At 43.6% G+C, this 17,298-nt stretch overlaps 1 protein-coding gene across 15 annotated transcripts in view; it reads right to left on the minus strand.

Annotated features, from left to right (window-relative positions):
• LOC148677678 (amyloid beta precursor protein binding family B member 2-like) overlaps positions 1-17,298 on the minus strand; it is a 140,067-nt gene that overhangs the window by 99,749 nt on the left and 23,020 nt on the right. For 3 of the 15 annotated variants that reach the window (XM_088623436.1, XM_088623473.1, XM_088623488.1), the window contains exons 2-3: positions 6,609-6,772; positions 1,081-1,176 (exon numbers count right to left, since the gene is read on the minus strand). The exons of 8 other annotated variants lie outside the window; for them this stretch is intronic. The gene's annotated coding sequence lies outside the window, so the exon portion shown is untranslated. Of the gene's footprint in view, positions 1-263; positions 492-716; positions 838-1,080; positions 1,177-6,608; positions 6,773-17,298 lie in introns of those variants that run through there. 4 more of the 15 variants (XM_088623437.1, XM_088623445.1, XM_088623451.1 and 1 more) reach the window with 4 other exon arrangements.

Raw genomic sequence — 17,298 nt, forward strand, 5'->3', positions numbered from 1 at the left:
AAGCCAACAGGCAGGGTCACCAGAACAAGTTCAGCGCAACCCCTTTCCCCCTTTTCCTTTTCCTCTCGCCAAAAGACAGGAAAACCTATTTTGCCCTTCCTCAGTCTGAGCTCCGAGGTTGATATTGTTTTTTTTTTAATTACAAAAATTCAAGCAGGCAAGAAGAGCAAGCGGTCTTCTCAAAGCATGCTCGGCTAACAGCCAGCAGAAAGGCTCACGGAGTAAACGGGTCTGGTTAAATCACAGCCCTCTTTTTCACCCACTTCCATTCGAGCAGTCCAAGGACAGACGGCTCTCAGCTGACGCACAGACCGCCGCTTCTTTCATTGAGACCAACTCCCGGCCGGAGGCAGCGTGTGACACCGAGCAGGACCGGCTGCGCGGCGGTGCCCTCGTTTCTCTCTCTGCAGAAAGCCTCGGCTCGCCCGGACGGACGGGAACCCGCGCCTCGGCTCAGCCCCGCGGTTGGGGGGGGGGCTGGGGGTGCTCGGAGGCGGCGATCGCGATCGAGCAGCCAGAGAGAGAGAGAGATTGAGGAGTGCGATTCAGTGGGCTCCCGCCTCCCCCCTGCTGCAATCTTGTGCAAGACCCAGGGGGAAGGAGCGCACGTGACCGCTGTACCTGCGTCATAGCAACCAGCGAGAACAGGCGGGAGGGTGCATGTTCGGGAGTACAGGGGGAAGGACAGGCATTAAAAATACAAGGGCTCCTCTTACCCTCCCTCCAGCACTCGGACGTCCACAGAGCCACAATGCCTCTCCTAGTCGCCCCTCTGCTGAATCTCACCCTTCAATATTCATATATTCAGTATTCTGTTTTGTCTTGACATAAGACGGTCCGCAAAACTTGCCATAATAAGGAACAGCAGCCCTTTGCTTTTCCCGTGTGGAGAGTGAAGAAAAGCTCCGTATTCCCTCTCATGAGAGCATCTAAAACACTGTATCATAGAGGTTACAAATCAGAAGAACTATTTCTTCTCCAAGGAGCCTTACAAGTTACAAGTTTATGAAGAGCACAGGTGGGCGCAATCAGCACCTGTGCCTGTGAGCAAGGCAGCAAGACAAAATCCTTTTTTATTACCTGCACCACAAGAATGGGCGTGGAAAAGACGTCAAAAGCAGACAGAAGTGAAAGAGCTTGTGAAGATCACCGTACAGTCCTCAGCACCACATCGAGCTGCAGAAGTAAAAAAAAGAACAACCAGACTACTCCCAAAAGAAATCACCCAACATTGCCCCAAGATAGCACCTTGCTACCGTCTGTGTGGGTTCGGTTTAGCGCAAGAAGGACTGTCACATTTTCCTTTGTACCCTTTCTGGCCCTTCAACTTCATCTGCTAGAGAAAGGCGGTTAAGTGAATAAGTAAATTGGCAACACGCTGTGACGAACAGACATTTTGTGGGCAAGCGAGGGTCATGGTAATTACTGCAGCTCCCGTCTAGGACAGGGAGACAAGACAGTTAACCTCTCCCCCCTGTTATCAGAGGCTCAAACTGTCTAGAGGTTCCTGGCTCCCTAGCAACCATCCCCCAGCATGCACCAGACAAGCACAGGTAGGGGATGCTTGGCTTAAACCGGCTCCTTCAGCATTAAATCACTTGTGAAACAACACCGATATTAGAGCTTCCAAGTAAAAACAGGGCCTGAACCCCTGGGAGGTGAACTATATATAGCAATATCATCAAGGTTACCAAAGTCTCAACTCCCAGTTAATGCGAGCTTCGGTCAGGTGATGTACCCCTAGGGACTGGTCTGAAGCATCTGTCCTTTTTCATTTTTAAATGTTGTTCGGTGGTATTAAGCCAACGGGATCACGAAGGAAAAATCTCCCTAAATTTTCTGTAAACTCAAAACCAGTAGCATCCTCAACCCCCTAGCAACAATACCAGAAGATTTATGGCTGAAGAGCAGCCATACACCTGAAGTATCCCAGCCCAAAGCACACGTGTTCATGAATTTCTGCTTCCAAACAGCGCTGCGGTTTTGTCACCTGATACTGCTCAAAACAAGGCCTACTAAAGCAGCAGCTGCAATTGACTCCACCTGTTCCAGGGAAATGGGACTTAATCTTGGCACTTCTATGCCACTGCTAGCCTTTGCTCAAGTAATCCCTAATTATCAAAGACATCTGCAGGGCCTGGGTTAGTTAGTCCTATACTGGTACTGACGGAAAATACCACAGCTCTAGAAGAAAGCTTCACTGGAGCAACATCCCTCATGCTTCCTGATCTCACAAACTATACGTTAGTCGTTGATCTTTCCTAACTTCTTTCTGTATAACTAAGTTCCATTAAGACATGACCAAATCATTTCCACCGCTTGTAACATGCAATTTCAAACAGAAACGAAACTTCATTTTTGACCGCTTTTTTGCGCCACTCACCTCTGTCCATTACATGCGAAACAGACTGTGTGTGGGAGATTTCTGGCACTTATTGCAGGTCTCAGCGTGTTTTAATCAAGCAGATTGTACAACAGTAGGAGCAGGTTTTCAGAAACAGCTGCTAGCTTGCTATTTTATATTTTAATGTTTATTTGTTATATTTTGAGGACTCTGGAACGCACACAGTTCACTGATGCAGAAGTCGAGTATAATGAATACAGTTGTAAGAAGTGCAGAACTGCAATTAAAGACCTAAATTATTAGCATTCATATTTTACTTATAGGCATAAATAGATACCACTTTTGAGACGAAGCAATAAAGCATATTGTGCTAATTGTTTTCGTTAGCTTAGCCCTTTAGGAGAGCACAATTATCGGAGTCAAAGGTCAAGGCTAAAGGCCCATCACTTTTTGTAACATCACAAGAGGTTTTAACTTCACTGTTGACTCACCAAGCGGGTGTCTTATCAAAATGACAACAAAAGCATCTCTCCAACTCAAACAGTGACCAATGGTTTTGATTTTCAAAACCTAAAACTGATACCATGCATGCTTTCAAACCCGCCAACCAATTACAACTGCAATCTGAAACTCAACCCAAATAAATTTCACTGAAATCTGAAATGATGTTTTCAAGGTGTTAGTACTTGTCAAGGAATGAAGATTATCTGTAAAGATAATCCAGCCTGCAATCAGTTGTTTGAGAAAACAGACACAAATATCAAAGTTTCTGCGAAATGTCCATTATAGTCTTTGTACTGCATTATTAACAAAGGAGTACTAAATGTTCTATACATGTTTTTCTTATAGCTTTGTTCTTCATTCTTGAATGGGATTCTTTTCAATACACAAAGTACTGTGTACTCATTTGTCAAGAAATATCAAATTCAGGTATGTATTCAGAAAAATCGTGTTACCGTATACCTGCTACGGGCTATAATTTTAATTAACTCTACAGCAGTGATAGCAAAGTTAAAATACAACACTTTATTTTATTTTAACGTATGCCCTGCAATATCCTACAGTACGCTTTTGTCACCCAGAGGGCCAGCGTGACATAGGATGAGGAAACTCCAGGTCCGATAAGAGGGGACAAGTCTTTTAGCAGAAGGGTGTGGCGGCCATCCGGGCAGTGCAGACTGGGACATGGGGAAGTGTGTGTGATGGGAGGTGTGACCACTACGCTACGCCCGAGTCCACAGTTTCTCCCCTGTCCACTCCCACCAAGCTGCAGCTGACAGAGGAGCTGCTCAGTAACGCACCTCGTCCTTCCTTCAGGTCTTCAGTGATACGGTACACCACCGACTCTCAATCGTGGTGCTGGAGACCACTGCCTGCTGGTTCTCTTTCCGCTCTAAATCCCCAGTCCTAATTAATGACTTATTTGACCTCTGCCTGTTCGGACTTTTATTTACCTTGTTTCTTCCGTAAGGCCAGAGCCTCAAAAATACCCTACTACAGGCATACCATTTCACAAATGACTACCTCAGACCATCTGTGAGACCCACACTTTATGTTCCAGGCATACGCAATGTACACAGGTAGCACACAATAGCACACTTTGTAGTTCAGGGAGGTTTTCTCATGATCTAAAAAATATCTATCTGTTTGCAGATCTAGAAACTTCATCAGATCCTCACCCTCAGGTCACAGAAAATGCAATTTCTTTCTCTTCTTAGCTGCCTTGCTTTAAATTACCTACTATAGCAACAATATGCTGCCCAGGAAAAGCTCAGGAGCAGATACTGAATCATTGCAGAAAGAGACATCCATAGAGAATTAACAGTAAACACAAAGCAAACAAGTGTCTCCAATTTCAGTTTTACACATTACTGCCACTACTTTCAGTCCCAAAGTAGTGCCTTGGGTTGGCTTTATTAATATCTCTGAAGATATTAAACATTTCGTCTTGTACATATAACAATTTCCCTTACCACCTCTCTGTTTAAGACAAAAGACATTTAAGCAGAATGTCTGTAAAAGAAACACACTTTAATAACATTGCTGCTTTCATTGTTTTCCTGTCATGACTAATCATTAATCTGGCCTCCTAAATTCACTCTAGCATGGCCAGATCAGCACCTACGGAAATACAAATCCAGGATTTTGTCTTCACTTCAATTTCAATGGCATTCAGTGGTACTACTGTTCCAGTAACAGTGAAGATCTACAGTGGGTTTTATGAAATAATAAGTGGGATTGACATGGTTTAGAGAGAGGCCTTCCATTTCCAGGTAACACAACAGCAACAGCAAGAAGAACAGCAGGAAGAGAAGACATGACGAAAATGAATTCCCTTGCTGCATTGCAGTCTGTCACCCAAACAAGACGCTCAGCGCTGACGCCAGGTTTTTCTTAAACATGCCTTATACCTGCAGTGGTATTTGTATGGCTGGAACACCTTATCTGCCCAACCACATGTCCAGAATGGCACACAGTTCCATTAGGCACACAGGATCATGGGAATCCTGAACAGACTGCTTTTACACAGAGAAGCACCAAGGTCAGTGGAGGCCGTGGTGGGCACCACGTTTACTCCAGAGCCCACCAGAGCCTGGATTCAGTTCTCTCAGCAAGGAGAGTTGGGTTAGAGCCAAACGATGCTGAAAATCACCTGATCCACAGAACAAGTCTCTCTGGCAAAGACCAACAGTTTCTTCTTAAAAAAACAAGACACGTTTGACAAGCACAAGTTGGGCTTTTGCTGAGTGCATTTCTAAACGTAACCCCCCCTTCTATGCTGGCATAATGTCATTAGTTAATTATATAAAAAAACATAATATAATAGCAAAATGAAAGAATAATGCAGTATATTATTTTACTTTGTATATGTTGTATCTGTAAATCCATTTATTGTTAAGAAAGAAAATGAAAGCCCACCATACCTGAACTCAACTGAAGAAATCCTGATCCTTTATCAAATGCTAAATTGTAATTATTATTCAATGTTTTCTTTTCTGTAGTTTAACAAGACTTGATAAAGCCTTTGCTTGCTGTATGTTTTGTATTTGACTCCTTGGACTTTTCGGGGAGATTCTCTGAATAAACCTTTGGTGTTGACCTTACCGAGGCGCTTTAAATTTAAAAAGCACAACTGCAGGCATAATGATTACAGGTCATTTCTTCTTTATATTAACGTCTGCACTCTCTCGCAGGTTACGTGCACAGCCCCCAATGACTTCTTTCATTTAAACATTTCCCCTTCTCCAAAATCAATTTGCCATTTGCAACTTTTTAACAAGAGGTTGGAAATAATCCCTGTAAGCTGAATTCTGCTGGCGGATGTTCGTGCCTGAGACCCTGAGCTTGGGCTGTTTCCATCACTCTCCTCCCTGTCTCCACATCTCTCCACAGGAGAGAGACTGAAGAATAAGCAGTGTTAATTACAACAGACAGGGCCTCCGGGGCAAGAAAACAGTTCACAGATAACAGAAGCAAAACCGCCTTGCTTCTGGTAACATGGTCTTGGATATTGTTGTTAAAACTGCCCTAAATGGACAAGGACCACAATAAAACTGGGGTTCACTCAGCGGTCAAAGATGAACCAATGAAAAAGCACTGCATACAGTAGACTGAGGTTTGTGTCTGCGCCAATATTTCAGGGGATAGTGTGAACTTTCGGGCTGAAACAAAAGGTTAAAAAATACACGTTCAGGTTAATCTGAGACACAAAACACAACTGAAATCCAACTGACCTGCACACAGTATGCAGGCCTCCTTATCGCAGGATGAACTGATAAATTAGAAAGTGATCACTTCCTTATAACTCTTAAGAAGGGACCGAATGAGTCATACTTCTGGCAAAGGTCTCCGTCTGTAATGGTCACAGACTTTTTCGCTGATGCCTAATTTCTGCATTACTGTTGCATAAAAGGATTATTGAGTTGTCCTTTCAAAGTCTACTAGGCCAAAATAATGGCCTAAACCAATTAACTTGTGGAATTCTATCCTGCCTTTTTTTCTTTTTCCTGCACAGCAATTGTACTTTTTCACTAGCAGACTCAAGACCTCCCTGCCTGGAGTAGCGAGATATATCCCGTGCCAGCTGGAGTGACTGGTCAGCTCTGCGTGTCTCATCTAGACCAGGGACCCAGAAATCTGGAGTCATGGAAACCCACAGGCTTTTCACAACATAAGGTCCTCCATACAACCTTCAGCATGAGGTCACCCAGCCTATTATAGCCAGGCTGTGCTTTCACCCTGACAGCAGGACAAAAATACACACCTTCCGGTCGCCAATAGCGATGCAGGGAGCCTCACTCTGTACACACTGCCGATATCGCCACGACACCACAGTGACCGCTTTCTGACAGCTCGCGAGCCGACTGACTGACAACCTCCCCCCGTCCTCGGGAGCTTGTTGAGTCTGCTCAGGCAGGGAATTTGACTCTGAAAGGAGGAAGGAGGATAAAGCAAGGAGAAATGTCAAGCGACTCGGCAGGACTTCTGCAGTTTGTTTTCCCACAGATATCCATACAGGAGGTGATATCAGCTTCCCAGGATGATCGGGGAGGATTTGGTTAAGACCCACCAATTCCTCCTTTGCTTCAGCCAGCCCAACAAGCAGGCGCCAGCTGCACAAATCCAGGAATAACACTGCTGCTGATGGGAAAACATTCACCTTCTGCATTTTTACACCCTCCCACTGTGTCCCACCCTCTAGTTCAAGATTCTTTCATCCATTGCTACGTTTTAAGCCTAAGTGGTCTCCACAAATGAAGAGGGCCAGAGGGAGCTGGGAAATGGGCACAACAAAGGATTGAGAAACACTCTTTTAAATGAGAAGTGCATTATGCCACTTTAAAATCCCTTAATTTAAATTTTCCAGCTTTCACTATTTAACCTAACATAGGGTTGGGCAACCCTGAGCCTTGTACTGAACGGCCAGTTGAATTCCAGTGCAGAGTCACTCACTCACGCACACACATCACTCCCTCCATTCCCTCTTGCATGGGGATAAATGTCAGTCTAAGGAGTTGAGCCTTAAAGGAACAGGTCTCAGCTGTCCCGCACGAGGAAGGTAACTTGTGCCTTGGGCAGCTGGTCCCCAGAACAACCAAGGGTTGTGGAGGGCAGTTGGAACAAAGCCCCCTGGAGATTGTCCTGTTAAGGTCTAGCCCTCTTGATGAGTTTGGGAATTCTGTCACCTCAGTCGACGGTCTCTTTTTCTTGTCCTCAAAACCAGAAGAGGAAAGGTGACGACTGTTCACTTTGCATCTGGCGGCCTTCTAGTTTTCTCTGTTCAAAACTAAAAAGGTTTGGTTCTTTTAGCCTGTCAGTGTAGGATATTTCAAGTGCCAGAATACATCTGGTTGGTCTTCTCTGGACTGATATCAGAGCAGTAATGTCTTTTTTTTTTTGTAAAGTGGTGACCAAAAGAGTAAAAGATCTCAAATCTGCACCGGTCAGCACTGGAAGACAACATACAGTTTTAATTTCACTGTTTACAGACAGTAAAAGGACAGAAAGATCGACCAAATTGTGTGTTCCTGTCTATATTTAAACCATGTAAACTATGAATGTCCCTTTAACGTGTAACTGAGGAATTTCTTTTTCGCACTTTCTACCATAGTGAGCCTGATCATTTACCAAAGATATGCCACATTCGAACTCTGCTTTGCCAGTTTTGGTTGGTGTAAGACGGCGCTGCAACAGGCTGGCTGGATCGTCAGGCAGGGCCCACAGGGAGTCCGCTGAAGACCACGTGATCAGCTCCCAACACACAGAACAGCCTTCCTTTCATCTACCACAACCCTGATGAATTCGAATGAGCTGAAGCTGCTGGAAAGAAGTTGCTTCTGTTTCATCAACGCCGAGCGCAAAGCCGCCTTTCACATTTAGCCCCAGCAAGAAAACCAGAGCGGCGTTCGCAAGCAACACCGAGACGGAAGCAGCTGTGCTCGAAACAGATATAAACCCCTTCTGTTCCTTTTACATTCTCATTAGGTAACAAATCATCTCTCTGAAATCACTGCGATGATAGGGGGCATTTCTGAGTCACGCCAGAACAGACGCAGGCTTTCACAAACGATTAGAAAAGCAAGTTATAAGTAACATTTGGAAATCCATTCTGGGGATTAAAACTACAATTATTTCTGTCAGAAGTCTTGCCCAGACAGGTACGTAATACCAGAGGAGGGGTCTATCTGAGTGAGAAGGTTGTGCAGGTATTTACTCTAAGGACATGTTACACAATCAAAAGAGTGGGGAACAGATGCAACCTGCTGTCTCAGCCCCCACCTTACTCAAGATTAATTGGGCAGCACTGTGGTGGGAGTGGTTTGGTCCCTGAACTCGGAACTGTGGATTCTGCAACCTTCCAGTTAAGGGTGGGTTTGAGATCGATTCTGCACATTCAAGCCTGAGATTCTAGCAGATGAGTTCTGAGAAACATCCGGACATTTTTTGAGGGTACGGGTTCCTCAGAACGTACCTCAGAAACACCTAAAGCATGCAAACTGTGAACTGCGGCCAAAGTTCGTATTTTCAGCCCGCCCTCTTCAGATTCCATTTTTTGAAAACACTAGCTTCTCAAGTTGCAGCTGCCGCGCAATCTACAAATAACACAAGAAGGAAACAACACCCGTAACATAGTTTTTAAAACAGCCAAGACGCTGGACTCTAAGAGGCGACAGAAATCCTGTGTGCTGCTCATGAACAGACTATGAGTGAGGTTTTAAGATCACAGTAGCAAAGGATCTGGAACTCATTGCAGATGTTTTCATAGTGTGCCACCCATGTAAAGATTCCAAAACGCCGCTGGTTTGTGCTGGCCCTGGGCCTGCTCACTGGGCCCTTGCCTGGCCACAAAAAAGAGGCCCTGTGGTTTCTGGGGTTGCATGTGAAGAAACCAAAGTAAGAGCCGTGAGTGAAGGACAACCTCCTCTCTCTCTCTCTCCAACCTGCGGTAAAAACAGATGGGCAAAACGTGCTGCCCAGCCGATGCCAGAGAAGAAACACAAGAATTCAGCTCACAGCAAACGCGTCTTCTGCCATCCAGACACTGCGGCGTTATCAAGACCTCTGCAAACGCATTCAGTGCCACACGACACCTGGGAGAGACAGACGACAGCTGTCTCACACTTAACAAATCAAGGTTAAATCTCAAGGGCACTTCGGAAAATGGTTTCTTTCTCCTGCGGACAACTGCACGTGCCGTACCAGCATCTGCAGATGAGCAGCGGTCAGTCTGGGGCCTTTCCTTCCACTCCTCCAGAGGAATTCCCCGAAGGCCTTCACAAGGCCAGAGCAACTGCCAGGTGCCGTTCACAAGAACAGCCCATGTCAAACCCACAGAGTCACCAGAGTTAAGGACAGCAGAGCAAAACACAGCACAGCTGAGCACAACGCAGCCGAGATCAGAGGGAAGGTTTGAAATGAGAGGAGATCGTTTGGTCCGGCAAGCCTGTTCGGTAGGTAGTTGAACTGAGAATCATGCAGATGTTTCTCAAAGGAAGCCAGGATATCATCTTCAAGAAAATGGCTGGGCAGCTTCCACCATACGCCCACAACTCTTCAAGATCAGGAGTTCCAGTGGGTTGGCCAGGGTGATTTTAAATACCTGTAACTGATCTGTAGGACATTCCTTTAAACCCTGGAATTGATCTATTTTCTCTTTTCTGGACCAATACCAGCATAGCAAGATGTTTAGCATGATGTCCTTAGAATTAAATTCTACACTTTTTAACTATACAGTACATGTGTACATTCTGTTTGCTTTTTTATCATTTCCCGACAATATGAATGTCAGCATAAAAACTTTTTGCCAGTTGATTATATATCCTGCCTTTAAAGGTGACATTTTTTAAGTGAGTGATCTGCCTTGAATAAGTTGAACAGATGGTATCTGATGGGGATGTCTCACCTTGACAAATACAACCCCAAAGACATTAGAACAGCGCTTCCAAACCTGAACACAGCAAATTACAGCAATTTAACTTAAAAAACACATTTGATGTACGTGTCATTTACCTCACAGGGCTTGCTTGCTCTAAGCCAGGCTTTTGAAGTCATCAGCTTAAATTTTCAATTCCAACGAATATGGCGCTGTAAACATCCTGAAATCATTAGCCCCTCTCTTTAAAAGCGGAGATGATATAAATGTTTCTTATAGAGCTCTTCTTACTACGATAGCTAGCCTTGATTAAAACTTCAGAAAATAACCTTGAGGCGCCCAGTTTTAGAAAACCACTCACAGGTGCGCACCAGATGGAAATCAGCCAAGAGGTTTCAAAATTAAATTTCCTCGGCACATTACCATAACACGCGAAAACAGACATCTACTCACTGAGTACAACCAGTCACAGTATGTAAACATGCACTTAAGTTAAAGTAAATGCTAGTTAAGGTTTATTGCACTGGGAGTGTGATTTTATTACACAGCAATGATTAGGAACCTGCATAACATTCAATTCAAGTTCATTCCAAATAGCTCAATTGTACTTTGACCTAGCACATATACCCTACTAATGAAGAAGTACTGCAAGCTGTACACCTTTGTACAACACACCTGCAAAAACATGTACTAATTACTTTGGAACACATGTGCAAACCACTTTTACTTTCAAATGAACACCCAAGAAACAATGTGGTTGTTTGTTTTTGTTCCAGTACAATTCATTTCCTGCAAGAACACAAAAGCATCAAGATGACTGGGCATTTCTAGCGCTCTGAGACCTAGAATCCTGGGAGCAGAGGTTGGGCAGCCTCAGCACACAGCCTTGGAGGGGAAGAGATGTAACACTAACACCAGACAGCATCCATCACCGTCCAACATGGGAACAGGAACCTGGAGTCACTGCAGACTACAAAATCCTTGGTTTGCTAAGGTACATTAGCAGCTGGGACCATCCTGGGCCTTTCAAAATCAACGTAGAATAGTGAAACCCTAACTCTTAAAACTCCTTCATGAAGACGTGGGCACTCTTAGTACTGAGCTTTTCCACCTTCCTCTGGAATCACCATCATTCTGCAAAGCACCAGCTTCACTGAAAAAAAAAAAACACAATTCATTACAAGACGTGTGAAATTAGACACGAGAGCGAAAGTCATGACGATCCCCGGCCGAACAGAAAACGTCTGTTCAGAAAACAATTACACTTGGTTAGTCAAACTACTGTATATGCCTAATCCTGTTCCTTAAATATAAATCACAGAGCATTCAAGTCAATGCTGCTTTAGTTCAGAGGGTATTCAATATATCACACTCAAAGAATTGGAACTGAAGCTCCAAAAACATGTATTATTTCGATTAAAATGATGAAGCATCACAATCCACTTTCACTTATCAGCCCCTCAATGGGACCTACACACTCCGGGGAAACTCTAACAGCATAGGAGATACGGGTGGAACCCTGTCCAGTTTCTACCAGCTGAAGACTCTTACATCTGGAATATTATACATCAACCAACGTAAATTGTACATTTCAAACGTGCCTAATTAACTAGTTATTTCTCAGTTCAGCTTCACAATGGCACTTTGTAGAAAAGCATGCAGCTGAAAAAACTTAAAAGGCGACAAACTCATGAAGAACCCCCTAAAAGTCTCACTACTTCTAAAACATTATTAACATTAATGCACGTAGACAGTTATGCAGATATTTGACTTTTAACTCCTTATAAATCCATGTTTGTAACCATCACAACCCTTATACAGCGCTTTATATGAACTGCTCTCAAATAGTGACCATGATACACACTGGTGCTACAAAAAAACAAGACACACAAACTATGGCACCGTCCCACAATAGTAATTCAATTCACCCCAGCTCCATCAAAAGATTAAATGACAGTGACAGGACCTGTGGCATCCTTGAGCTGATCCTGCAAAGCACGTCAAGAAAATAACCCCCTCGTACAGGATTATACAGGGATCAAAACATAATTCCATTCTCTCACAGAAACAGGTTAGGATGTCTTTGGCCCCTTGCCTAGGGAGAAACCACAGAAACACGGCTCAGCTCAGCCGGGCTCATCTCTGCGGGCGGGCAGGACAGGCCGTGAGCTCAGAGAGAGCTGTGTGGGAGTCAGCTGCCTGACGCAGTGAAGCATGACAAGAATCCCTATCGATGAGCGCTCTCAGGGCAGCAGGGCCGACCACAGAGACATGTACAGGGAGAGTACAGCGCGATGGGGGGGACACACAAAAGGGCCTGAACCTAGTCCACCCCCCCCACCAAACATCCAGTCAAGATCTGAAAGATGTTTTCCATGCACATTAGCTTCCAAGAGGCTTGTCTAAATGTTCAAGTAAATCACAGGCAATGATCAAGCTGTTTGAGCTCATCCAACCATTAAAAGGGGATATTTACAACATGCCTGCACCGTCCTGGAAAGATGGGAATAAATTCCCATCAATGACTGGTAAATCAATGGAAAAAAAAAATGAAGCTGGACATGTAACAGTTCACTCGAAGGCAGCACAGCCATTTTTTTTCTTTTTGCTAGACAAATCATTGACAATAATAATTGTCCTTACACTACCACCAATGTGTCGCCCCATCTGGATGATGCAACTGGCAGCTATAGTGCGCTATCAGTGGGGCAGAGAAGAGAGTAATGAAGCTAATTTATAGATGGGGATGAGAAAACTACCACAACAGCTGCATAAGGGGTATTATTGTGAGCTTGCAGAAATTAAGTAAATACCTCCAAATGATCAAGATCAATCTTAAAGTTAATGGTCAATAAGTGTGGGCGAGGCTCCGACTCACAATTAACACCCTACTTAAGGTCCAAGAGCTTGATATTCTGTCTCCAGTCCTCAGTCACCTTGTCACCTTCAAATGGATGAACTGGAAGCAAAACTTGACTGAATGATGAAAGCCATCACATCACAACGAAATTTCATTCATTCAACACAAAAAAAACTGAAATGAAACAGAGTACAAAGGTATGGTTCATTAATCTGACATTCAACCATCCATGTTCTAAAGAGGTTAATGGAAATATGACAACATTTTAATTATGAACTACATCGGCACCATTACGTTCTTAAAACCGAGCACCTGAAGCATGATTCAAACAGACTGTTGCTTTTCACACTGAGCTTCAACCTGTGCCTTCCAACCAGACTGTGTAAAAGCCCTTAAATGATGTAGGGGCAATTTTCTTATGTGAATTGGTCCTTTGCACTCACAGAACACTGTTCAGCAGACACTGTGCAGCTTAAACCCCACATTGTTTGTCGAACTAAGATACGTAGTGCTGTCATTTGATCAGATTTTGAAAAGGTACAGAAAAAAACATTGCCTCAGTATGCATTTTTGGTGAGAGTGTTTAATACCCCGTTTGACATTGTATTGGCCCCGTATCATGGAATAAACAGCCACTGGAATTTGCAACCGCAACGGAAAAAAAAAAATTAGAGCTTCAGGCTTAGACAAGTTTCTAGTCTGCAGCGGATTCATACCCAGGTCATATCTCACATTCTCATACTGTTATTGAAAATATAAGACAAATTCCATCCAAGCCAGCAAACGGCATGTAGCCTTTTCCCTAATGAGAGAACAGTTCAGTGAAGGTTTGTCGAGATTCAGATATAAGACTCCCTTGTAGATAATACATGTTTTTTTTTGGCTAAGACTTCATCAAGGATTCCCAACAGAGGCACAGCAGGGGACTAGAAGAAGAGTCAACATATTTCTGAATTGTGAACGGAGACTCCTCTCCCAACTTTGCCAGGCCTCTTCTTCAAGAAACAAAGCTAATGTACCGCTGCTTTTTTTAAAAATAAAAAAAAAGATCTGTTTTTTCTCTAGAAAAGGTCTATCACTCACCAGCTGATCACCCTGAATACATACAGTGTGAAAACGCTTCTGAATTCAGTCTCGGGACTCAGCAGCTTGTGTGGGAGGAGGAACGTTATTCAGGATCACGACAATAAAGCTGAGAGCCGACTTCTCCCTTAAACTCACGCCGAGAGGATTCACGTGGAAAGGAGCAGCTCTGCCCAGTTCGTTTTCGAAAAACAACACATTCCATCTGCTAGACGTTCAGATATGCTCTAAATCCACATGGTCTTCAGCTCATGCACTGTAGGGCTCCAACTAAAGCCAGCATGTCAAACAGTTACATTGAGGACACTAAGGGTCCCCAGAGAAGCCTGAAGGAAGATACAGGTGAGCAAGAACCAGCTACACAAGACAATCAGCCAGCAACTGGGAGCCCAGGAAGGTTGACTTTGACGGAGGCAATTAACACTTAAAACCTAGGAACAGCTGCAAGAGTCCATGTAGGTCAATTAGCACGCTGTGGGAAGAACTGAAAAAAGCCTGACTCATCTGGCAAGAGATGTGTGTGTCGGTTCTCATCCTTCGTACAAACTGTCCTAAATTAAAGGTTGTTGTTTTTTTTTCCCCGTTTGACTGCATAAGTGGTAAGCCAACATGGGTGGAAAATCAAAGCACTGACTCCCTAAACAACTCCTCCAAGTCAACACTCGGATGAAAAAAAAATCACCCTGGAGCGAGCACGCATGCACAGTCATTCCCATTTAAATGAACCTGCGAGGTTTTTACAGCCGAGCGCCGTGTGAATCACAGTCACGCACCAACAGCTCTCCTCGAAAGAGAAGCCTCATGGAGGACTAATGATTAAACTGAAGCATCACCTACTGATCACCACAATGTCCGCACCTGGGAATTCCTACAGAAACATCCGTGAGTTTTCAGCGACCAGTTCCTTTCGCAGTCCGTCGTGCAAGCTAAATTCTGGACAGTGGCAGATGTGGAGATCATCCTCATCGCAACTCAACTCATCTAATCCAAACTCAACTCATCTGATGGTCCAAAGGAATCACCATAGCAACACAATACGAGACAAAACAACCATTACGTCTCTGTAATAGTTAAGCTAAAATATTAATAAAAACGTAAGTTTTATGGCTTTTGCTTTTCTTTTTCAGGGGGTTGTCTCCATGTTCAAGCTGAGGGCTTTTCGTCTCAACAGTTGATGTTTTCTGTAGGTAAAAGGGAGTTGTGTTCTTTTAAATTTTCTATTTATACACAAAATAAAAGTGGACTGGAATGAATAAATCACTCCAAATTATTTAGTTTGCCTTTACACTTCCTTTTTTAAACAAATTTGCTACAGTACTCTTTTTTTTAACATTCAATTTTTAGTATATCCTGTAAGTGAATTATACAATAATTGTTCTACAATTCTTCACTTCTATCCAGTCATTTTGTCGCTTAAACAAGGTCAGTAATTGGCATTTTCAACCTAATTAGGCTCGCAGCCTTTTTGTACACAAAATCTTGGCAAAACCAGCAGGCTGCTTTTAAATTGAACTTTTTTTCTTCAGGCAGAGAGACAAGCCAGCTGAAAGTACTTGCTGGTGTTTTTAAACTAACTTTAAAAGAAAATGCAAACCGCTGGCAAGATCAGTTGGCATTCTTTTGTAGCAAGCTTGAAAGTGTTTTTTCAGACTGAGAGTACTAAGCTGTACCATGTAGTTGAATATTTTATTTTTCCAAATAAAAGCCTATTTCACCTCCAACAGTCACTATTTTGTGATAATAATAATTCCTTACACTTACAGTATATAGCACTCTTCTGGAAACTCCACTCAAAGCGCTTTACAGGTAATGGGGACTCCCCTCCACCACCACCAATGTGCAGCCCCACCTGGATGATGCGACAGCAGCCATAGTGCACCAGTACACTCACCACACACCAGCTATCAGTGGGGAGGAGAACAGAGTGAAGAAGCCGATTCAAAGATGGGTATATCATCCAGGTGGGGCTGCACATTGGTGGTGGTGGAGGGGAGTCCCCATTACCTGTAAAGTGCTTTGAGTGGAGTGCCCAGAAAAACCACTACATAAGTGTAAGCAATTATTAATTATCATTATTATTCATTAGGAGGCCATGATTGGTAAAGGTCACAGGCAAATTTGGCTGAGACGCCTGAGTAACACCCCTACTCTTTTAGAAAAACATCCTGGGATTTTTAATGACCATAGAGAGTCAGGACCTTGGTTTTACATCTCATCTGAAGAACGGAACCTTTTTACAGTATAGTGTCCCCGTCACACAGACTGCAGTGTGAGCGCCCCCTACTGGCCCCTCAATACTTCCTCCAGCAGCAACCTTAGTTTTTCCCAGGAGGTCTCCCATCCAGGTACTGACCAGGCTCACACCTGCTGAGCTCCAGTGGGCTGCCACTTGTGAGTTGCAGGGTGATATGGCTGGTGGATGTGTATGTGATTACATACAATCATAATTTCACCAATTTTTAGTCTTTTTTTCACTAGTCCTTTTACACATTTTTCCAATAATCAGCACCGCTGAGGTGCTGTGGTGATAACGGTGATGAAACCGAACGATCGTTTTTTAACATTTGAACATAACTGTGCCACTTACATTAATTAAGCAGCAGATGGAGAATAATAATACTGTGGGTGTCTGTGAAAGAAGAGAATATGAGCACAAACGCCGTTAGCAATTAAGGTAGCAGTTTTTCCAGTCAAAGACATTATATTGCAAATGTTTTTTTTTTCCTAAAAGGTTTCCATTGAAATTACTTTGAGAATATGTTCTGGAGATATTCATTTTGATGTTGCGGAAAATGTGATTGCTTCTCCCCTTATCTCTTCAATCCAAAAGCAATCAAAGGGCAATGAGATGCATCTGATCTTTGGTGATAATAAATATACCTACACTATACAAAGAGATTTACTGGGACCTTCATTAAAACAGTGGGCTGGCATTTACATCTGAGCAAAAGGCAACTCCACTCAATGTCAGGACGTCCACCTTCCAGAGGATCAACCTCAGCAGATCTGGATTAGCTTCCCTCAATCACAACAAACGGTCAGGGGAAAGTGTGGTCACTCAGCAGGTCCATCAGTGACTGACAGCAGAGATCAAAAACATCCCAGCTGTGCTCCAGATCATTCATTATTAATCCCTTA

Source organism: Lepisosteus platostomus, chromosome 1 (assembly GCF_059453375.1).
Source record: "Lepisosteus platostomus isolate fLepPlt1 chromosome 1, fLepPlt1.hap1, whole genome shotgun sequence".
Lineage (NCBI taxonomy): Eukaryota > Metazoa > Chordata > Actinopteri > Semionotiformes > Lepisosteidae > Lepisosteus > Lepisosteus platostomus.